Source organism: Leptopilina heterotoma, unplaced genomic scaffold (assembly GCF_015476425.1).
Source record: "Leptopilina heterotoma isolate Lh14 unplaced genomic scaffold, ASM1547642v1 Lhet_187, whole genome shotgun sequence".
In the NCBI taxonomy this organism is placed as follows: Eukaryota; Metazoa; Arthropoda; class Insecta; order Hymenoptera; family Figitidae; genus Leptopilina; species Leptopilina heterotoma.
Genome location: NW_025110906.1, coordinates 977,990 through 1,003,059, shown reverse-complemented (window position 1 = coordinate 1,003,059; position 25,070 = coordinate 977,990). Strand labels below are relative to the sequence as shown.

Here is a 25,070-nt window from a genome sequence, read left to right as displayed (position 1 = left end):
AAATTCTTTGCAAAATTCAATTATTTTCATTAGTAATAAAATTCTTCTTAGAAATTCAATTATTTAAAAAAATTCTAATAAAATCGTTTGCAGGAATTCAATTATTTTTATAAATAATAAAATTCATCACAGGAAGTGCTAAAAAAATTTAATTATTCTTAAAAATTTAAAACAATGTTTTTCTTAAATTCTTTCGAATTATTCAATTATTTACAATTTTAATTAAATTTTTTTGAAGTAATTCAATTATTCTTTAAGATTTTAAGAAAATTCTTTTGAAGAATTCAATTATTTACATAAATAATTCTTCGAAAGAATTCAATGATGTCAATAAATAACAAAATTATTCTCGAAAAATCAATTATTTTGTGGCATTTAAACAATATTCTTCGCAAAATTCAATTGTTTTCATAAATAATAAAATTCTTTTTAGGAATTCAATTATTTAAAGAAAAATTCTAATAAAATCGTTCGCAAGAATTTAATTATTTTCATAAATAATAAAATGCTTTTTAGGAATTCAATTATTTTCAAAACCATTTAATAAAATGCCCCACAGACATTCAATTATTGTTAAAAATTTTAATAGAATTCTTTGTAAAATTTAGTTAGTTTTTTGAAAACTTTTCTCAATTCAAAGATTTTTAATATCTACTATTTTCATAAAATTTACAAGCAGAATTCAGTTACTTAACAAATTTTTTTCAAAAATCTTCGTAAAAATTCAATTCTTTTCATGAATAGTAAAAATTTCTCAGGAATTCAATTATTAAAATTAGAATTTGCTTAAAATTAGTCGTAAGAAATGAATTATTTAAAAATTTTTTATAAAATTCTTCGCAAGAATTAAATTATTTTTATAAATATTTAAATTCTTTCATGAATAATATAATTCGTTGCAGGAATACAATTTATTAGCAGGAAAAAAAAGTGAATATTTTTTATGAAAATTAGGAAAAAGTCAGAAAAATAAAATATAGAATGAAATTTTTGTCAGTTTTGTGAAGTTTCTAAAACGAGTTTTTTTGGTCGTCAAGTTTAATTTTTTGATAGCTACTTTTTTAAAATTAATTATTGAGTGCGAAGTCTGAAGATGCTACCAATTTATATTAGCTTTAATTTCAGTTGGTACCAATTGTCAGTAACTTCAATTAATTGTAGTTTCAATTATGGATTAATTGTTGTCAGGATCAGTTAATTTTAGCTCCAATTGTGGATGCTACCATTAATAACAGATTCAATTAATTGTGATATTAATCATTAGAAGGTTTAATAAGTTGTTGTATCAATTATGGTACCAATTCATATAAATTTTATTAAATTAGTAAATTAGTTAGTAGCTCCAATTAATTGTGATCCCAATTGTTAGCAGCTTTAATTAATTACTTTAATTAATTGCAGTTTCAAAAGGGCACTTTTACCTAATTGTAGTTTCAATTTAGTATGGTGCAAATTGACAGTAAGTTAAAGCAATTGTAGTGTTAATCCATAGTGGTACTGATTGATAATAGAGTGTAGTTTTTTAGTTGTACCTTTGTACCAATTGAAAATAGATTGTATTTTTTTAGTTTTTATTTGTCCCAATTGTTTTATCGGAATGGATAGTGTTACCAATTGGCTAATTGGTACGCATATTGTTTCCAATTGGTAGCAATTAACAGTAGTCTTAATAGCACCTAAATTATTCTATCAGAATAGTGCCAAAGGGCAACAGTTGATATTAACATCAATATTAACTGGTATCAAGTCATTTTTGCCTAAATTATTTCTACTTCTATTTGTAGATGTTACCAATTGATATTAGGTGCAATTAAAGCTAATACCTCATTGATAATACCTTAAATATCCAAATGAAAATTTTTCCTGAAACTCGATAAAAATTAATTTCGTTAATTGACTAATAATTAACGAGGATTGAATAATAATTAAAATAATCGCTGATTTTCTCCCATGTGCATTGAATTTTGTATTTCATGAGAAGTGTAATTTATTGGGAGGAAGAAAAAAAAGAGTTGAAGTAATGGCTGCAGGAAATTATTGACCATTTGTGGTTTCACACTATTTGATATAACGATCTCTGATTAGAGTTCTTCTGAATATTCCAATGAAATAAAGATTGAAGTAACGAACACTTAGTATATAGGAACTGATTCAAAGAGGCAGGACGTTGATTGCATGCCACGTGCATTTAAATACTATGATCACTAATCGATCAAGTGACTCGTGATAATAAAATACGGTTTTACTTTTCACTTTCTTAAGTCGTTTCCACATAAAATATTTATATATTTTATTATATTATATTATATATATCTTAATCTAAATTGAATTTAATTGAAAATTTTTATTAACAATGAAAATTGAATCTGCTTTAAGAGAAAATTTATTTCCTAAATTTGAATTATGGTGACAAATTTTATGCTAATTTAAATTTGAAAATGGGAAAATTAGTGAAGAAGATGTTATTCATTAAATTGTCTAATTAACAAATCAACAAATATTTCTGACTTGCAGAAGAGTTAATTTAAGTAAATAAATTTTTTCATATTTCTTTACCTCCCATCTGATATTTCTTCAAATTTTTCGAAAATATTTCTTCCATGAAAGATGATTTCGAATTTTTTTTTCCCATCACACTTTGAACTCTAATTGTGATTAATTTGAATTTTTTTTCCAAGAGTCAAATTTTTATTTCTCGAAAAAGAAGCGAGAAATGAAAAGGGAAATGCTTAAAGAATGAAGCGGTAATGCAGAGTCACGAAAGTGGATAAAATAGGGCAGTAGGCTTTTGGGAAATAATATGTACAGTTATGACAGTGATTTCAGTGAAAAGAGAAGGAAACTGAAAATTGTCATTTTTGTTTCTTTTTTTTTTCTTTTTTAAAGTAGGTCAAATGAAAATGACATGATTTAAGTGACAGATTTTGTGTTTGATAGAGTTTTTAGTTTACACGCTCTTAATTCATCGCATCATTTAATGAAACCGCAACTGTTTCACAATAGAGGAAATGAACTTTTTTCTTTGTTCACCTGATGGCTATATTAAGATTATAAATTACCTGCCCGGAAAGTTTATGTTGTCGAATAATAATAATAATAATAATTAACTGTACAGTATATTAGAATTTCCTCACTTCTCCCGTTTTAATTTGTCGGTAAAAAATAAATTTTATTAGATGGTGACACAAAAAAATTTTCACAAACCTGCGACCATTAATTTTAAAACTGCTACCAAGTTTAAAAATATGTACTAGACTTAGATTAGAGCAGCTTCAATTAATTTTATTTTTACTATGGATGGTACCACTTAATAACAGCTTCTATTAATTGTGATACCAATTATTAACACCTTTAATTATTTGTAATTTTAATTATGAGTGGTACCAATTGATTTTAGTTTCAATTAAGGCTGAGACCAATTGTTAGCAGCTTCAATTTATATGAGTTTCAACTATGGATGGTACCAATTAATAGCAGCATTAATTAATTTTAGTTTCAACTATGGATGGTACCACTTAATAGCAGTTTCTATTAATTGTGATACCAATTATTAACACCTTTAATTATTTGTAGTTTTAATTATGAGTGGTACCAATTTATAATAGTTTCAATTAAGGCCCAGATCAAATGTTAGCAGGTTCAATTACACTGGGTTACAAAAAAATGGTCGTATCGTGTTTATTCAAAGTTTTCTGTGTTTATTAAAAGTTTAGGTGTCACTGAATAAGAATATACCAGAAAAACATTTTTTCATTCGGTCATTCCCTTAAAAAACGAGTTTAAAGTGTCAAAAAACCGTATTTTTAGCACTTTTTGAGGCAGCGTAACAAGAAAACGCAACATGATAAAAATCTCTACAAGAGCTTAAATAAAAGCTTAAACCTTCAATTTTAAGGCTCAGAACTGAAAAGTACTTAAATAATCAATGAAAACCTCCTTAATCAAGCAGTCGCTACCTGAAATTGTCAAAAAAGCTAGAACAGGAAGCAATTGGTAAAAATCGATTTCCCTAACCGGATTCGGTTGCAACTTGTTACTTAAGGTTTTCTGAGGTTTCTAATGACGAACTGGAACTTAGATTTAAAAATTTAAAAATAGCGGAATGAAAATAATTAATTCACTCAATTTTTCAAAATTTGCGTTGATAATTTTAAAAAATTGAGTCCGCCATTTTGAAATTTTTAAATCTAAGTTCCAATTCGTCATTAGAAACCTCAAAAATCTGAAGTAACAATTTGCAACCGAATCCGGTTAGGGAAATCGATTTTTACCAAGTGCTACCTAACCCAGCTTTTTTAATAATTTCAGATAGCGACTGCAGGTTTTCAGTGCTTATTTAAGTACTTTTCAGTTCTGAGCCTTAAAGTTGAAGGTTTAAGCTTTTATTTAAGCTTTTGTAGAGATTTTTATCATGTTGCGTTTTCTTGTTACGCTGCCTCAAAAAGTGCTAAAAATACGGTTTTTTGAGACTTTAAACTCGTTTTTTAAGGGAATGACCGAATGAAAAAAAGTTTTTCTGGTATATTCTTATTCAGTGACACCTAAACTTTCAATAAACACAGTAAATTTTAAATAAACACGACATGACCATTTTTTTGTAACCCAGTGTTATTTTTACTTTCAACAATGGATGGTACCAATTAATAGCAACTTTAATTAATTTTAGTTTTAACTATGGATGGTACCAATTAATAGCAGCTTCAATTAATTTTAGTTTTAACTATGGATGGTACCAATTAATAGTAGCTTCTATTAATTGTGATACCAATTATTAACACCTTTAATTATTTGTAGTTTTAATTATGAATGCTAGCAACTGATATTAGTTTCAATTAAGGTTGGTACTAATTCTTAGCAGCTTCAATGAATTTTAGTTTCTATTATGAATGGTACCAAATAATAGCAGCTTCTATTAAGTAATTCCGCTCCAACTGAACAAAATTTTTTGAAAATATTTGTTGAAAATCTTGTTTTAGGACCGAATGGAAGTCTTGCGACTTCCATTCGGTCCTAAAACAAGATTTTCTTCTTAGTCTACTGCGGTGGTCATATGTACGATAAAAGAGAGAAGTTGCTTTCGATAAGCGCAAAGAGATAAGATAGATGGATAGATAGATAGATAGATAGAAAGAGAGAGAGATGATGAATGGCAAAATTGATACAGATTAGTAGCGGAGAGGATGCGGCGTGGCGGTGATTCTGATAAGATGAAAAGTACGCTATATTCCTGAAAATCGAGGAAAATATAGGTCGAGGTTAAGATGTCGTGGTTGTTGAATCATGGTAAGACCGACTTTAGTTCCCACGTACTCACCTTTCCGGGACGTCAGCTTAAAGCCGCCATTAATGTGCCATACCCGTAACAAGGTGTGTACGTGTACGCTGCAACATTCCTATTCCTGTCGATAGATCAATCATCGCATCCCAGATCGACCTTCCCTGGCGAATAGAAGCTACTTACTTCAAAGTATCTCTTTGCGCACTTTATGTGGTTTATACAAGTACATAGAGTATGCAGGTATTCGGGCACATACGCACATGCGTTTCTCTCTCTCTCTCTCTCTCTCTCTCTCTTCTTCTCTATATACACATGCATGCAGTAAAACAGTATTACGGTACTTTTTCTTCTGTACATCGCATAAAAGGTATTTATTTTCTTATATATATTTTTACGCCAATCTTCGAAAGTCTGGTGTGTTTTGTATTTATTAGGGTGTCCTGGAAATGAAACAAGATCGGCATTTTGATTTTTTGAATGACTTTTCAGTGAAGTTTTGTGAATAGTTTTGGCAATGCTAACGCTATTGGTAGGTGACAATAATGGTACTAGTTGGTTTTTTTGTTCTGGTACCAAGACTTCGAAGTAACATTCATTCAGAATCTGGTAGCAGAAATTGTTTTGTTCATGGTACCAAACATTGGTACCTGGTAAACTACAAATAAAAGTTTTTCTTTTCAAAGTTGTCAAAGTCTTTAAGATCTTTGGTACCATTTGTACTTCTCTCTTAATTATCAGATCATGGTATTTTTGATAAACATCTGATGTCATAATTTATGTTTTGCTACCAATGCGATATTCTTAGTCTGAATAATGGTACCACTACCTCTTTTAGCTTTGGTACCAAGTGCTTAAAGAAACATTAGGTCAGAATCTGGTACCAGAACTTATTTTATTCTTGGTACATTCATAGCAATTTTAATGTGGAATCTGATAGACCAGAGATTCTTTTTCCTTTGGTACCAGACAACAGCTTTGGCATCAAGTCTTAGTAGTTTATTAGATTTAGAATTTGTTACCAAAACTAATTCTTCTCTTAGTACCAGATATAATTTTCTATTGGTGATTATTAACTGGTACCACTGAGTTAAGCAAAACATGTCATATTAATGATAATGGTACCACCTTAATGATAATTAATGATAATGGTAAAAAAATGGTACCACCTGCTTTTACAACTTTGATATCACTTATATTACTACTTGTACCACTGAATTAGCAAAGAAAAATTGTAACTTTGGTACCAAAATTGTACTAATTGTACTTTGGTACCAAAACTTATTTTATTTATGGTACCCAACAAAATTTTTCTATTGGTACCAAAATTATTTTCTGCTTGTACCAAGTATAATTAAATAAGAGAAATTTTATTGAACCCAAAAATATGTTTCATAGACAATGATAAAAAAATTCTAAAAAAGAAGTTTGGTACCAAGTCTTTGCAATAACTTTGATTTTAGAATCTGGTACCAAAATTTATTTTATTGCTGGTACCAACCACAATTTTGCTATTCATACTATGAATATACTATTTTGACAAAATAAATTCTACTGGTGACTACCAGCGAAAATTTTTTTTTGACATTTTTTTGCCTCTTTTCATAAAAGAAGTCCTATAAAATCTAATTGTTTTTTTTAATTGTCAAAAAAAGAAAAGTTAAAAAAATAAAAAATCTTACTTTAAAGGAATTTTAAAATCTAGACCGTGGATTTTAATAAGTTTTTCATTGAAATTAAAAAAATTTGAACTTTTGTAAAAATTGTGTCAACATACACGTAATTTCTGTTAGTTTTTCGAGTTTCTTAGCTTTAGCAACCGCTCACTAATTAACGGAATGCAAATTTTCGAAAAGCAAAGTTTACCAAGGATGTGGAATTTCGCGATGAATTTTTTTTTCTCTTCTGTTTGTCATATACAATTATAATAAATTGAAAATGTTAATGTTTCTTTTTGGGGGCCTTTAAATGTGTTTATGGTACCGTTTATCTTTACGACGTATTTCTGTCAAATTTTTTGGTAAAGTTTACGACTCTTTTTTTTATTTTCAAGGACTTTCAGTAATTGTAGTTCAAAAGCGAAACAAATTAAACGTAAGATAAGTATAATGTGAATAAAATTTCCAACAAGCGATTTTTTTATTATTATTATGACATATTTTTTTTCGTTGGCGAATTAAAAAAGAATTGTAATTTCTCGAAAATTTTAATTTTCGATTTTTTTTCTATTTTTTTTCTATTTTTTTTTTATTAATTTTAATTAATTTACTGACAATTTAATTCTTGATTATCGATATTTATATTATTATTATTTTAATAAAAAATTAAATTGTCTGTTAATTAATTAATATTAATCAAATTTTTGCTATTACGATTTTTCTGATTTTCTTTGCCCTTCTTTTTTTGTTTGATTAATTCTTTCCGGTAGTTAAAATATTCATAATTTTGTTCTTGAATTTTTTTTTTTTTTTTTTTTTTTTTGAGGAAAAAAAGAAGATAATTTCCTCTCTTTCTTGGGAAGAATAGGCGTGGACCTATAATATATAATGATTCGAAACTAGTCTTTATAGTTGAATGAAACCGCTTTTCACCAAGTGAATTACCGCTAATCTGTGCTCGCACTCTGTTAGTTCTTTCAAGTGCATGTCGAGATGAAATCCAAACTGTATTATGTATATAAACATCTTTTCCATCTTACATGTGAAATTCATTAAAGTTATCTGAAAAATTTGCCAATTCAAAAGAATAATAATACAACTGACAAGACATGAGTGTATGGAAGGGAAATTGTTTCCTTTCTCGAATAAAAAAATAATTTCTTTCCTTTGAAGATAAATTCTTTTTTTAAAACAGGATTTTGTTTATAAAAAAGAATTTATTTCAGAAAGAATTTCTTTTCCTTCAACAGAATTTTTTTATTTTAAAGAAAAATTCCTTTTCTTTGAGAAGAAATTCTTTTTCATTGAAAAGAATTTTTCTTCTTCAAAAAAATTTCTTTTTCCATGAAAAGAATTTATTTTTCTTCAAAACAATTTCTTTTAAAAAAGAATTTCTTTTTTTCCCCAGAATTTCTTCTTATAAAAAAGAATTTTCCTTCCTTTTCTTCAAAAGAATTTCTTTTTTAAAACCGATTTTTTTTTTTTGGGAAAAATATAATTTCTTTTCAAAACAAATTCACTTTTCCATTCATGAAAACATTGTTAGAAACGATTTTTCACTATGGGCAATACGAATTTATACGTGTAGACCAAAGTGGGTCATTTGCCCAAGGCACTGACAAAGAAGAATTTTTATTTTCAAGAAGAGAAAATTGATTAAAATTTATTTTCGGTTCAGTTTATAATATGAATATATTTTTGATTTATTCTGGTGGACATTTGAATATACTTGAATGGAAACCAGTCTCAGAGAATTATTCAATTGTAATATTGTACCCAATCATACAAATTATTATCCTACAATAAATAAATAATTTTTTTCGCTACTTCGAATTACAATATCATCAAAATCGAATACATTTCAAAGGACAATATAATAAAAGTAGTAAAATAAATTGTGTAAATTATTATTTATATATAAATTATTATTAAAATCATATTGTCCGTAATATTTATTTCCGAGCCTACACTAAATTTTTTTTTTAAATAAAAATTTTATTTGACACAAATGAAATTTTTATTTGAATTAAATAAAATTTATTTGGAACAAATAAGAAGCTTAGTTGATTCTGAGAGAAATATAAGTTTTAAGTTTGTAATAATAATAAAAATAATAATAGCAAAAATAATAATAAAAAAAAATAAAAATATACTAATAAAAATAATAATAATAAAATAATAATAATAATAATCTATATTAATATTATATTAATAATCGTTGAATTCCGGTAATCTGTTCGCAGTTTGAAGTAGAAAAATTTCAAATTTTTAATTTAATGTATTCAAAACAGGAAATAAATAAATACTTATGAATAAATTTATCAATATTTTTTAAAATAATTCAATTCTTTCGAGAACTTTTTTAAAAATTGTATTGTAAATAATTTTATTCCTGCTAAGAATTTTATTATTTATTACAGTTTTCGAAAATTATTAAATTCTTTTGAACAATTTCTTTAAAAATTTTAAAATAATCGTGTTTGTTAATAATTGTAATTAAAAATTTTATTGTTAAATTTTATTAAAACTTTTTGAAAATAATTAAATTCTTCTCAGCATTTCATTAAAAATTTTGAAAATAATTTAATTCTTTGGAGAAAATTATATAAAAATTGTACTAAAAATAATTGAATTCTTACGTGAAATTTTATTAAAACATTAAAAGTTTTAATAATAATAATAATTGAATTCTTTCGAGAAAACTTTATTAAAATACTTAAAAATAATTGAAGTGCTACGAAGAATTTAATTATTTATAAAAAAATAACTGAATTTCAGCGAAAATTTTAGAATAATATAGAAAAATATAATAAAATTCTTGTGAAGAATTTTACTAAAAGTTTTAATAATAATAATAATAATAATAATAATAATAATAATAATAATAATAATAATAATAATAATTGAATTCCTTCAAAAAACTTTATTAAAATTCTTAAAAATAATTAAATCTTTTCTAGAAATTTTATTAAAATTATTTTGAAAATAAATGAATTCTCCTAAAAAATTTTATCAAAATCTTTGAATTATTAACTCAATTTTTTGGACAAATTTTATTAAAAATTGCTTTGAAAAAATTGAATTGCTGCAAAGAATTTTATTATTTATTAATTTTGAAAATTGTCTTTAAAGATTGTAAAGTAATCGTGTTTATTAATAATTGTAATTAAAAATTGTATTGTTAAATTTTATTAAAACTTTTTGAAAATAATTAAATTCTTCCCAGAATTTCATTAAAATTTTTGAAAATAATTGAATTCTTTGGAGAAATTGTATAAAAATTGTATTAAAAATAATTGAATTCTTATGTGGAATTTTATTTAAAGTTTTAATAATAATAATAATAATAATAATAATTGAATTCTTTCCAGAAAACTTTATTATAATTCATAAAAATAATTGAATCTTTTCGAGAAATTTTATTAAAATAATTTTGCAAATAATTGAATTCTTCTAAAAAATTTTATCCAAATTTTTGAATCAATAACTAAATTTTTTGGACAAATTTTATTAAAAATTGATTTGAAAAAAATTGAATTGCTGCGAAGAATGTTATTATTTATAAAAAAATAATTGAATTTCTGGGAAGAATTTAGAGTGTAGAAAAAAATAATTGAATTCTTGCGAAGAATTTTATTAAAATTCGCAAAAATAATAATGAATTATTGATTAATTAATAAGTGAATTTTTGAAAATTTGAAATTACCCAAAAATTAAAGTTGATGTTTGAAAATAAAAAATTTTTTAATTTAATAAAATACCGCGTTAATATTATTAATAATATACAAATAATAATCATACTCATAATAATAAAAATAATAATTCTTCATTTTCCATAAGATTAACATTAATTCCCAATTATTGTCTCATGTAGAGAAATATAGTATTAGAGAAGAAAATTTATAGTATTGCTCAATAATAAAAAAAAGAGGAAAGTTAAAACAAAAATTAAAAAAACAAAAACAGAAATGAAGAAATAGAAAAAAAATTGAATGTTAATTTGCAAGTTTATCTAAAGCAATGTGCAATGGTATGCCATGTTCCTTCAAAAGAGAGTGTAAACGAAGTAGATGTTGAACGGTGCACATTGAGTGAACAGCTATAGAAAATCGACCAAGATTCTCGCATTTGAATGTAAGAAATGTGATTGTCAGATAGGGTGCCGAAGTCATGTTACTTGAATGATGATTCTATCGATATATCGCTATTTTCAAAAATAATAAACTTTTTTTTCTTTCCAGATATATAAATAAAATATATGTCATGACAAAACTAATATACAATCGAAGAAATAGTTCAATTGCAAATTTATTCCAATTAAAATATATTTCACTTTTTATTATTTGCTGTAAATATTTTTGCGTTATTAATAATACGGCAATAGTTGTACTATTTGGGTCAGTTTAGAAAAAAATATTTTTCATTAAAACTCTAACTTTTTATTATAAATGAAAATTATTAAATTGAAATTGCTGTTAATAAATAGTAATTTTTTAATTAATCTATTCTATATAAATCTATTTATTATTATCATTATTATTTATTATTATTTTTCACTTCAAATTATTCTGGTCAACAACAAAAATACATCTTTTAATATATTATTTATTATTATTAATTATTTTTTTAATTTTTGTTATTACTTATTTTTTTTATTAATTTTTATTAATTTTTATTAATTTTTTAAAATTGATTTATTATCTATTTTTTTATTCATTTCTATTAATTTTTAACATTTATTTATTATTTTAATTTTGCTTTTTTTAATGGGACGAACAGCGAAATTGCCCGCACGAGATCCCTCTTCTTGTTTATGTGGCTTCGCGAACTAATGGAATCAAAATCAATTTGTCAAAGTTTTGTTTTGTTTTTCTTCATTATTATTTACTTTCCTTGTGCGTGACGATGAGTTTCGTTTGAAAAACTAAACGATTTGTCAGAAATTTGTTGTTTTTTTCCACCCAAGTGTCTTATGAGTGGCGAGTCGGCAAAAAAATAATGTTTCATCGGCTTCTTGGAGCTCATGGAATAAATAATGCATTCTGTCCCTTCTTATGTTTGTGTTGTTGAACGATAAAAATTTGTGAATTCGTACAAGTTGTGCATCTTGAGAAGCCTGCAAGTTATACGGGCCTTCTAAAAATGGTTAAAGACTATTAAAAGAAAAAAAACTAGTGGAAAATAAAATTATACAATAAATTTCAGAGATATTTACAAAAAAATGAAAATTTAGAGAAGAAAATAATTAAAATTAAAAAAATTTTAAAACTGCTGGAGAATTTTAGATTGTTTTTTATAAACAATTTTCGGGCATTGTGGTATTTTTTAAAAAAATGGAAAATAATGAGAATGACATAGCACTGAATATAAGGGAATTTATTACTATCAATTTTTTTTTATTTTTAATTCTTCCTCTTTTTTGATTTTTAAAAAAATTATTAAATTTCATCAATTTTTTTTTCTATTTTTAATTTTTTAATTCTTTTTTTTTTGAGTCAATATAATTTTAATTAATTTTCCTCTATTTGTAGTTTTTTCCTTCTTTTGAAGCAATTTAATTATTATCAATTTTTTTCTACACTTTTTATTTATAATTTTTATCCAATCTTTTCCAATCGTAATTTTTTTTTTTTTTTTTTTGAAAGCAATATTGTTTTGAATCAATTCTTTACTTTTTGAATATTACGAATATTAAGATAAATAAAAAATATATTTTATAATGCGAAAACTATTTTTATTCAAGAAGAAGAAAATTAAAAGTAAAAAATAGTTGATAAAAATTGCAGTCGTTCAAAAATTACAAATAGAAGAATAATTAATATAAATTATATTAATTCAAAAAAAACAATAATTAAAAATAAAAAAAATTTATTAAAATTATATTGATTCAAGGAAGAAAGATTTAAAAATAAAAAATACTTAGGTAATTAAAATTATATTCGTTAAAAAAAATTAAAAACAGAAAGAAAAGATAAAAATTACATTCTCTCAAAAAAATTTACAATTTGAAAAAGAGGTTGATAGAAAATATACTGGTTCAAAAAAGAATTACAAATAGAAAAAAATTAATAAAAATTATATTTTTTTAAAATAGAAAATACTTAATAAAAATTATATTCGTTTAAAGAAGAAAGAATTAAAAATATGGAAAAATTGATAAAAATTACCCTGAAAGAAGAAAGAATTAAAAATATAGAAAAATTGATAAAAATGACATTGTTTCAAAAAAATTTACAAATATTAAAAAATAATGGTTGATAAAAATTATATTAGTTCAAAAAAGAATTACAATTATAGAAGAAGAAATACAGTGAAATTATATTGATTCAAGAAAGAAAAAATTAAAAATAGAAAATCGTTGATAAAAATTATATTCGTTCAAAAAAGAAAGAATCAAAAACAGAAAAAAAATTGATGAAATTTACTTTCTTTAAAAAAAAGTTACAAATTGAAATAAGGGTTGATAAAAATTATATATTGTTTCGAAAAAGAAAAAATTTCTGAATAAAAATAAAAGTATGTAAATTTTTAAAGTTTGCGAAAATTTAAATTTCTGTTTAATGATTATTTTTAAAGAAGCCATAGTAGTGGGACAGCAATTAGAGAAAATAATTCTCTACCTAATTGCGTCACGACGTGTATCATGTACTTTTCTGCAAAATATTCACCATTTTCCGCATTCCTCAACTTCTTCTTCTTCTTCTTCTGCTCTTCATTTTACTCTTCTTTTTTTTCGAGGATAATCTTCATTTCTTGTTTACAAAGTACTTTGCAGGTGAGGAATAACCTTCTCTCGCAATGTAAAACTAAACATTTATTTTTCTTCAAATAAAAGGAAAAATAGAATATTTCGACAATTTCGTATGCAAAACGTGTGGGAATAAATTCCAAGAATACTAAATAAATAATTTAAATTATGTAACAAGAATAATAGAATAATTGAAGAACTTGAAGAATAATAAAAAATAATCAAAAAAAATCAAAATAATATAAAAATAATAATAAAATAATCAAAATAATGTAAAAATAGTAATAAAATAATTTAACAATAATAAACTAAGTACAAATACTGTTCAAACACCATTTTTCACAGTAAATCATTTTTCCAGATTCACTAAAATTTTTCTCCTACCGACTGTATTTTTATTTTCTCTCTTTTTCTAAACCTGAAACCATATATGTATGTTCAGACATGTTTCAAACCAAAGATCGAAAGATTAATGTAAATTATTTATTGATGTTGTTTTAAGAAGAAGAAAGATTATTAGAACAGTTATTTTGAGAAGGAATCGATGAATGTTAGGATTTGCTTCTTTGAAGGTAGATACCTTCAATATAGATATACATATATATATACAATATTATTTCTTCGATGGAAGTCAGTGGTTTATTATCCAGAACGAGTTTCGCCGTTTCCGTACTCTTCTTCGTGCGTCGATGAAACTGAAAATACTGATTGTGAAAGTTAAAGTAACAAAGACTCGCAAAAATGATTAGAAAGAAGGTATTGCAAAAAAAAGTCTGTGGATTCTTTTTTTTTTGCAATATCTTAATTTTGTCATTACGGATTTTTTTTTGTAATATCTCCTTTCTGTTAGTTTAAGTTAATTTCAAAATGAATACACAAAAGGGCATTAAAAGCAGTTTGTTCATTGTTTTTGTTTAGAAATTTTTCTGTCAGAAAAAAATCAAGAATTGAATAAACGCTGTTGATAAATTATTAATTAATTGTTCTCAGATATTATTATTTTTCTTTGTTATTATTTTTTTTTCTTTATTTATTTATTTATTTTTCTTTATTATTTTATATTATTATTTATATTATTTTATTATTATTTTTATTTCAATTTTTGGTTCTAGTTTCAATTATTTGTGACTTTGATTAATTTCAAAATCAATTGTTTTCAATCAATTGTTTTGTATTTTGAAATAGTGAAAATATTGAAAAGATCTATTGTTTGTAGATTCAATTTTTTATATTTTCGATTATATTTCAATTATATTTATAGTTTCAATTATTTGTAATTTAAAATATTTGTTATTTCAACTATGTTAGTAATTTTAATTGTTTGTAATTTGAATTTTTTTGTAATTTCAAAAGAATATAATTTCAATTTTCTCTAAGTAAAATTGTAAGTAGTTTCAATTATTTGTAATTTCAATTGTATTTAATTAAAAATATTTGACATATTAATTGCTTGTAGTTTCAATTGCTTTAAATTTAATTTATATGCAATTTCAACTCTTGTAGTTCAAATTGTTTTCAATTTAAATTGCTTTCAATATTTACTGTTACAAGTTTGAATTATTTGTAATTTCAATTTTCTGTAGTTTCAATTGATTTTGATTTAAATTGCTTTTAATTTTTACTGTTACAAGCTTAAATTGTTTGTAATTTCAATTTTCTGTAGTTTCAATTATTTATAATTTTAATTATTTGCATTATCAATTCAATGTAGTTTTAATTGTTTAATAATTCAATTATTTATAGATTTAATTTTATTTCAATCATAAATATTTATAATTTCAACTGTCAGTAGATTTAATTACTTTTGTAGTTTTAATAATTTGTAAATTAAATTATCTGTAGTTTCTAATATTTTTAATTTAAATTATTTTTAATGTTAATTGTCTATATTGTTAATCGTTTCTATTTTTAATTGTTCGTAATTTTACTTGATTGTAGTTACGCATTTTGATTATTGATTTTTATGCATTTTTTTTGTGAATAATTATTAAACAATAAAAAATAATTATTTTGTATTGTTTAAACAATAAAAAATAATTATTTTGTATTGTTTAAACAATACAAAATAATTATTTTTTATTGTTTAATAATTATTCACAAAAAAATGCACCAGTAGCAAAAGTGTCAAATCAAGACACTCGGTTTTGAATAACTAATGAAGAACGAACAGCACAAATCCCTTTTCGCCGCACGTGGAACGAAGAAAAATCGACTAAAAAAAAAAGAGAAAAGAAAAGACGAAAGAGACCTTTGAGTATTACCGTTAATCGACGTTTAATCATTGAATCATAACGTGCGCCTTTGATTTTGACACATTTATTTTTCCCAGTGACCTTGAATAACTGAATGCAGAGCGACGATATTGAATCAAAGAAGAACGAATGAGTGCAATTGGTGATAGTGGTTGGAGATGGCAATGGTCGACTATGAGAGTTGGGCCTTTCAGTGCCAACCCGGCTCTCGTGCTGTCTAAACCTTTTGTGTTATATACTCTTTTCCAACTCGAATTGAAATTTTTTTTTTTCTATTCAACACAATCTCTCCTACAACTTTTAGTGACCGAAAAGGAAAAGTTTCAAAAATCGGTATTAAAATAAAAAATGGATTTTGTTTTTTGGGAAAAATTAATTTAAAAGTGAAATAAGTTTTGTGTTTTTGGTTATTGTGGGGGCAAAGAAATGATGAAAATGCAAAATTTTGATCTGGAAGGAAATTTGTCGATTATAGTTGAAAGAAGATATTTTTCTTTCTGGAGAATTCTGGAGGAATTGTGAATGAAGAAGTGATTCTGAGACCTGATCCTAGATCAAGGAAGCAGGTATAGATTATAGAATAATAATTTTTTTATAATTACTATTATTTTTTACTATTTACTACCTTTTGTTCTTTACTATTTTTGACTATTTATTCTTTCTTGTTTTTCGCTTTTTTTTTTACTATTTATTGTTTTTTATTATTTACAATTTTTTTTTTACTATTTGTTGTTTTTTATTCTTTACTATTTTTTACCATTTATTATTTACTATTTTTTATTATTTGTTGTTGATTATTTACTATTTTTTACTATTTGTTGTTTTCTATTATTTACTATTTTTCATTATTTTTTATTTTTTTATTTAGTCTATTAAATGTCTTCAAACTCTTCACTAAATTCTTCTTAGCTTCAACAATAATTCTTAACAGAGAAGACTTTAGTTGAAAAAATTTGCTTATAAAATCTTAATTTATTAAAAATTTATAGTTAAATAATTTTCAATTGCAAAATCAGTTGTTAATTTTTTTCTAATTTAAAATAAATGTAAAAATTAGTTTCTGATTAGGAATAATATAAAAATTTAAATAAAAGCAAATAGAATAAGTAAAAAATATTAAGAAATAAAATACGATAAATAATCTAATAAAAATTAAAAAATAATACGAAGAAATGAATAAAAAAAAGTAAAAATAAAAAAAATAAAAAAAAAAAAAGTAAAAAAATAGCTCTAACGAATACAATGAATAATTTGAAGAAACAAAGAAGAGAATAAATAATATAAGGAAATAATGAATGTAAAAAATAATACAGGAAAATAAGTAAAAATAACCTAATAATAATAATATTAATAACAATAAATATTTATTAAAATTTATTAAAATATTTACTAAAATATTGTAAAAAATAAACGACGATACATAATTTGAAAAAAAGAAAAAATATAGAAAATATATACAAAAAAAAATATAATAGATAAAAAAAATGAAGAAAAACGCAGAAAAATTGAAAATAAAGTAAAAGGAGAAATTTAAAAAAATAATTGATGTACGAAAAAAATGTAATAAATGACAAAATGTGAAATCGAACTGTAGCTTATTTGACATTTGAAATAAAAGACAATTTCACATTGGGACAGTATCAAGTCATCAATGTAACTAGACTAGAAGGAACATGACGAGCAAGTTTTTGTTTATGGTGCTCCACATCGATGATGAGAAACTACCCAACCATTTTGTACCTCGTTTCAATCTTACAATGCACGATCATGACTGGTACAAGATTTAATTAATTAACTAATTGATTACTCGCCACAATAAGTACATTGACAAGAAAGACACACGTCATTTTTTTTTCTTTTCATTTCGTATCATTGCTGTCAATACATACAAGTCATCATCATCAATATTCAGTATGTGCGGACATTATATTTTATGAAACTACAATAGGTCAATTATTTTTGCAGTTAATTTCTTTTTCTATTTATTTATTATAATTTCTCTCTTTTTTCATTCACTTTCCCCCTCTCTTTCTTTTTCTCTCTCTCTCTCTCCTTCTCTCTCTTTTTCTTTCTCTATTGTTAATTGACGACATGAATAATTGATAAATACATAAAGATAATTATAGGAAACAAGTCAATCAATTATAGAGAATAAAAATGTATATTGTTTCAAATACATATAAATTCAATTATCTGTAGTTTCAATTATTTTTTGTCACTATTTACCATTTCATTGTCCGTACTTTCAATTTTTAATGTTTCAAGTTTCAACTATTTGTAATTAAAACTTATTGCGAATATAAATTTTTTTCCAGTTTTAATTGCTAATAGTTCCAATTTTTTTCTAGTTTCAATTATTTAAAATGTTATTATCAATTTTTTTTTTTTTTTAGTTTTTTCGTTTCTAATAACTGTAATTTAAATTTTTTTGTAGTCTTAATTGTTTATAATTTTAATTATCTGTAGTTTTAAATGTTTCTCATTTCAATTTATATCCTTAGTTTCAACTTTTTTGTAGTTTCAATTGTTTCTCATACCAATTTATATCAGTAGTTTTAACTTTTTGTAGTTTAAATTATTTTTACTTTCAATTTTAAGTAGTTTTAAATCTATTTAGTTTCAATTTTTTGCGACATTAATTTTTTCTAATTTCAATTGTTTAAATTCAATTGTTTGGAAGCTATAACTAAGTGTGACTTCAACTGTTTTTTGTATTAATATTTGTAGTTTCAAATGCATCTAATTTCAATTAACTGTAGTTGCAATCTCTTAGTAGTTTTAATTTTTTATTGTTATTTCAGAAATTTATATATTTAATTATCTGTATTTTCAACTATTTTTAGTGTCAATTTTGTTTGCAATTTAATCGTCACACTTTCAATTATAAAAGTTTCTATTATTTCAATTATTTTAATTTGAAATTTTTAATTAACTGCTAATTAATTGCAATTTTGATTTTTTTGCAGTTTCAATTCTTTGAAATTTCAATTCAATATAGTTTTAGGTATTTTTAATTGCAGTCGTTTTGTAATTTTAATTTTCTGTAGTTTTCAATTATTAGTAGTTTTAAATATTTGTTATTTCAATTGTTTTCAATATCAAGTTTTGTGATCTCAATTATTTTCCATGTTAATTTTTGTATTTTCAATTGTTTGTAATTTCATTTATATTGAATTTTATCTCTTTGTAGATTTAATTGTTTAAAATTTCCATTATCTGCAATTTTAACCAATTGTAGTTGTAATTGTTGTTTTTAATTTCTATAATCCGTAGTTTCAAATCTGTGCAATTGTAACTTTTTGTGGTTTCAATTATTGTTCTAAAATTTAAATTAGTTTTAATTAGTTTAATTAGTTTTAATTTTTAATGGTTTCCATTTTCAATTGTTCGTATTTTCGATTGTCTATAGTTTAAATAAATATTTATTTTAAACTTTTTGAAATTTTAATTGTGTAAGTATATTATTAATTTTTTGGAGTTTTAATTGTTTAAAATGTTAATTTAATGTAGTTTTAATCGATTCCAATTTCAATTGTTTTTAATTTTAATTCTTTGTAGTTTCAATTATTTTTATTTTCAATAGTTTCTGTTTTCTATTTTCAATTTTTAATAACTTTCAATTTTGTTTATTTATTTTTTTAGTTTAAATTGTTTCTATTTTTCACTTGTTTGTAACTTCAATTTAATGGTTCTTTTAATTGTTTGTAGTTTCATTTTTTGTTTATTTGACCATTATTATTGGTCGTAGTTAAAATTTTTTGTAGTTGAAACCAATTGTAATTACAATTAATCGAATATAACTACAATTATTGATAAGACGAATAATTCACAAGAATTTAATTAAAAATTCGAATCATAATTGATTTAATTATTTCGAATTACAGTTTTCAATTTTTTTTCGATTTTCAAGTGCAGTCTCAAATTTATGGTTTTTAAATAAATCGTTTTTCTTGAAAATTAAACATTCAATTATTATTTCACAGTTTTTCTGCAAATATCAAATTGAGACAAAAAACGAATCAAAAGTGTTGCGAAGCAATATTTTTATTCATTTTTTGTCTCAATTTGATATTTGCAAAAAAATTGTGATTAAAAAAAATTCTACCAACAGTTGTTGATAGAATTAATTATAAATTGAATTAATTAATTAATGAAGAATTAACGTACAAATTCAATTCTTTTTTTTGAAAAACAAAAAATTGAATAAATTATTTGGAGTGAAAATCTCTTCGTCTTCTTTTCGCTACAGAAAAAATTAGTCCATACCGTTTGTTTCTTATAAAGTTATCCGCACACGATTCACACGCTACATTAATACACCGATTCCGTATGATATTTTTAAATATCGGTAAACCATACCGGAGTATATATTGGTACCGGTATAATATAAACGTGAATCGAAACTACGACATGGCCTCTCGTCTAAAGTGTCGATCGAGGTTTCCACCGGTTATTTATTACCGTTGTCACACTTCCGTAATACTTCTTGTTCTTCTTCTTCTTTCTTCTCCTCCTTCATCGTCGATGGATCGTCCGCCCGCTCGAGATATCCTCACCACCTCTCCATTCATGTTCATGACCAGCACAATCTATACGCACTATTATTTCTTCAACTTTCTGTTTTTTTTCCTCTCTTCTTTTTTTCTTTTATTCCACTTTTTTCCGGAAATAAACGGAATGGCAAAATTCACACAATTCCGCAAGTGTAAATACTTGTTTTTTCAACAAATCAACATCATTTCAAGCGATAGGACAATTAATTGATGGAAACATTAACTGATTGTTCATTTCTTCTATAGTATTTCTTCTCTTTAAAATTCTTTACTTTCGACAAATTTACGATGGAAACGTTTAATTTGTTTTAATTTCGCAATTTTGTTAATTATAGTTCCAATTTTTTTGTAATTTAAAATTTAAATCTTTTGTAATTTAAATTTTTTGTAGTTTCAATTTTTGGTTATTTCAATTCTATTCAGTTTCAATTGTTTGTTGTTTCAATTATTTATAATTTCAATTGTTTGCAGTTTCAATTGTTTATAATTTTAATAATTTATGGTTTCAGGTATTTATATTTTTAATTGTCTGTAATTTCAATTGTTTATAATTTCAATTATCTGTTTTTTATATTTTAGCATAAAAAAAATTGTTCTTAAAATTTAAAATCACTAAAGAGAAAAATGGATCTACTTTGTAAACAATGATAATATCAAAATGATGATGAGACAAGTTGTGACAGAAATTATACACGTTGGCGAGACCGGTTTTGATGAACCCTGTGAGATTAGAATAATAATTAAAATTCTTCTCGCTACTGGGATTATTTCACTCTTTAATCATTTCTTTTGCGACGATTAAATGCAAAATAATCGATTATACATTCTATAAATAACTGACAAGTTTCTTACATCTCAATATATGTTCTTAAAATAATCTTATTTTTATTTGCACTTTAGTAAAAGAAAAATTAATTTGCATAATATTCCGGTTGAATAATAGTTGTAACCCAATTTTATTCTATATTAACCTTTCGTTATTGGAAAAATTGAAAAATTAAAAATAAGAATAAAAGAAACTTGAATAAATATGTTTGCTGGTACTATAAGTTGGATAAAATATATCTAGTAGCAACAGAAAACATTTTTGGTACCAGATCAAAAAATATAATTTACAACTAAGATTGGTACCACAGATATTAATACAGATGATACTGAAGTTATTATAACAATTGGTACCACTTCCTTACTGGTACCAGATCTAAAATTAAATCTACTAAAGTTTGTAATACGACTGGAACTATTAATATTTAGTACAAAAAATATGTTTTCTTAATTGGTACCATTTATTTATTGGTACCAAATTTAAAATTAAAGCTTCCAATAAGATTAGGTTCGAAAGGTATTACTACAGATGGTACCAAAGATTTTTACATAACTGGTACCACTTATTTATTGGTGACAGATGTCAAATTAAATCGACCAAATTTTTAATATGACTGGTACCACTTAAATTCTGATACTAGATTTGAAATTGAATCTATCAAAGTTCTTAACATGACTGGTACCACTTAATTTCTGGTACCAGAATTAAAATTTAAACTACTATTATTACTATTATTACTATTTACTGGTACCAGATTCAAATTCAAATCTAGAAGTAAGATTTGGTACCAAAAATATTATTACAGATGGTACCAAAGATATTTACATAACTAGTACCACATATTTACTGGTACCAGATGTAAAATTAAATCTACTAAAGTTTTTAATACAACTGGTACCATTAATATTTAGTACCAAAAATATTTACTCAATTGATACCACTTTTTTATTGGTACCAAATTTAAAATTAAATCTTCCAGTAAGAGTAGGTTAAAAGGTATTAATACAGATGGTACCAAAGATTTTTACAGAACTGGTACCACTTATTTATTGGTGACAGATGTCAAATTAAATCGTTCAAAGTTTTTAACATGACTGGTACCATTTAATTGCTGGTACTAGACTTAAAATTAAATCTATCAGAGTTCCTAACATGACTGGTACCACTTAATTTCTGGTACCAGAATTAAAATTTAAACTACTATTATTACTATTATTACTATTTACTGGTACCAGATTCAAATTCAAATCTACAAGTAAGATTTGGTACCAAAAATATTAATACAGATGGTACCAAAGATATTTACATAACTAGTACCACTTATTTACTGGTACCAGATGTAAAATTAAATATACTAAAGTTTTTAATACAACTAGTACCATTAATATTTAGTACCAAAAATATTTACTCAATTGGTACCACTTATTTATTGGTCCCAAATTTAAAATTAAATCTTCCAGTAAGATTAGATTCAAAAGGTATTAATACAGATGGAACCAAAGATTTTTACATAACTGGTACCACTTATTTATTGGTGACAGATGTCAAATTAAATCTACAGATGTTTTTAACACGATTAGTACCATTTAATTACTGGTACCAGATTTAAAATTAATTCTACCAACCTTTTTTAACACGACTGGTACCATTAATATTTAGTACCAAAAATATTCACTTAATTGGTACCATTTATTTATTGGTACCAAATTTAAAATTAAATCTAGATTAGGTTAAAAGGTATTAATACAGATGGTACCAAAGATTTTTACAGAACTGGTACCACTTATTTATTGGTGACAGATGTCAAATTAAATCGTTCAAAGTTTTTAACACGACTGGTACCATTTAATTGCTGGTACTAGACTTAAAATTAAATCTATCAGAGTTCTTAACATGACTGGTACCACTTAATTTCTGGTACCAGATTTAAAATTTAATCTACTATTATTAGATGGTACCAAAGATATTAATACAGATGGTACCAAAAATATTTACATAATTGGTACCACTTATTTATTGGTACCAGATGTAAAATTAAATCTACCGATGTTTTTAACACGATTGGTATTTAATTACGATTACCATTTAATTACTGGTACCACATTTAAAATAAATTCTACCAACGTTTTTAATACTACTGGTACCATTTAATTATTGGTACCATATTTAAAATTAATATTACCAAAGTTCTTGCTTAACATAACTGGTAACACTTAATCACTGGTGCCAGATTTTAAATTAAATATAACAGTAACATTTGGTATCAAAGATATTAATTCAGATAATACCAAAGTTTTTCACTTAAATGGTACCAGTTATTGAAAGTACCAGTTTTAAATCCGTTATCTTCTACAGTTTCTTAATAAATAACATATTAATAAAAACAATAATAATATAATCTAATTAAACATGAATATAGATAGATAAAAATTATTTTATTTTTATTATTTCATAGCATTTTTTTTCTTAATTGCAAAAAAATATTCTACCAACGTAAATATTGTGTCTTTATCGTGTTTTGTAGAGAAAAAAAACTACTCTTTTACATCTTTAAGATTGCAGTTCTTGTGTGTGTTAAACATAATATTTAGAGTAATCTTATGAGAGGCATCTAATAAAGTTATAGTTGATAGTACTTTTAAGCGTGAACGATGAGAAAAAGTTTATAACTTTAATTTCCCCTGTGGAAAAAAAAGAAATTCCAAAATACTATTACATTTTAGTGGTAGTTTGTAAACCAGTTCGGTCAATTTTAATAAAATACTGGTAGTTATCACATGATTTTATAAATGAATGCCTTGTAATAACAGACTTTACGCTAAAATGTATGTACTTGTCGGCCAAGTCTATGATTAAATATACATAGTTGCATATATATATAAAGAGAGAGAGAGAGAGAGAGGGTTCGAAATATTCACTGTCTATTCTTACCGGAAGCACATATGCTGTGTGAAACTTGACAACTAAAGAAAAAGTTTACAATTTATTATTTGAAGAAAAAGGCTGTTAATTGGTGTAATTAAAAGAGACGGACACTCTTTCTACTTTTTTTTAAAGTTGTTAATAATTTTAATTAATTTTAGTTTGTTGAAAATAGAGCTGATAAATAATTAAACGAAATACTGACCAGTCTAAAATAATCAACAAGTGTTTTTTTCTTTTATAATTAAATTTTGGAAATTATTCAGAGAATTGAATATTTTGAAAAAAAAACCATTGAAGTTTAAAAAAAAATTAAATAATTGAAAATAATTAAATATTTTTGAAAAATTAAATATTTGCAAAGAGTGAAATAATTGAAAACAAGAGACAATGGAATATTTTAAAGAAAATTGAATAATTGAAAACAATTGAATGTTTTGAAAAAATTTAATAGTGAACAATTAAAAATTTGGACACAAAAGCAATTAAATATTTTTAAAAAATGGAATATTTGGAAACAAGAAACAATTGAATATTTAGAAAAAAATTGACTGGAACTTTTTTTTTCTTAAATTCTATTAAAAGAACAACTTTAAATTGTTTTAAAAAAATTTTAAATTGCCTTAAAATAAACACGATTCTCTCATAGCCAAAAGGTTAATACTCCAAAGAATGTAGACATCCGGATGGACAAAAAATTTCAGTCAAAGAAAACAAGACTTCCTCCTGGAGATGTCCGTCACGTTCTTGGATTTCTTTGGAAATCGTGATCAAAAGTCACGCGAGTTTATATATTAGTTTAAAAAAAGCAGGACAAAATAAATAAATTCCGTGAG

The 25,070-nt window shown here is 24.1% G+C and overlaps 1 protein-coding gene across 5 annotated transcripts in view; it reads left to right on the top strand.

The window, feature by feature from the left end:
• The window catches only part of LOC122500493 (serine proteinase stubble-like), a 136,235-nt gene that overhangs the window by 51,461 nt on the left and 59,704 nt on the right, over positions 1–25,070 (top strand). For 2 of the 5 annotated variants that reach the window (XM_043609452.1, XM_043609449.1), the window contains exon 1: positions 16,106–16,499. The exons of the other annotated variants lie outside the window; for them this stretch is intronic. The gene's annotated coding sequence lies outside the window, so the exon portion shown is untranslated. Of the gene's footprint in view, positions 1–16,105; positions 16,500–25,070 lie in introns of those variants that run through there. 5 annotated transcript variants of the gene reach the window in all.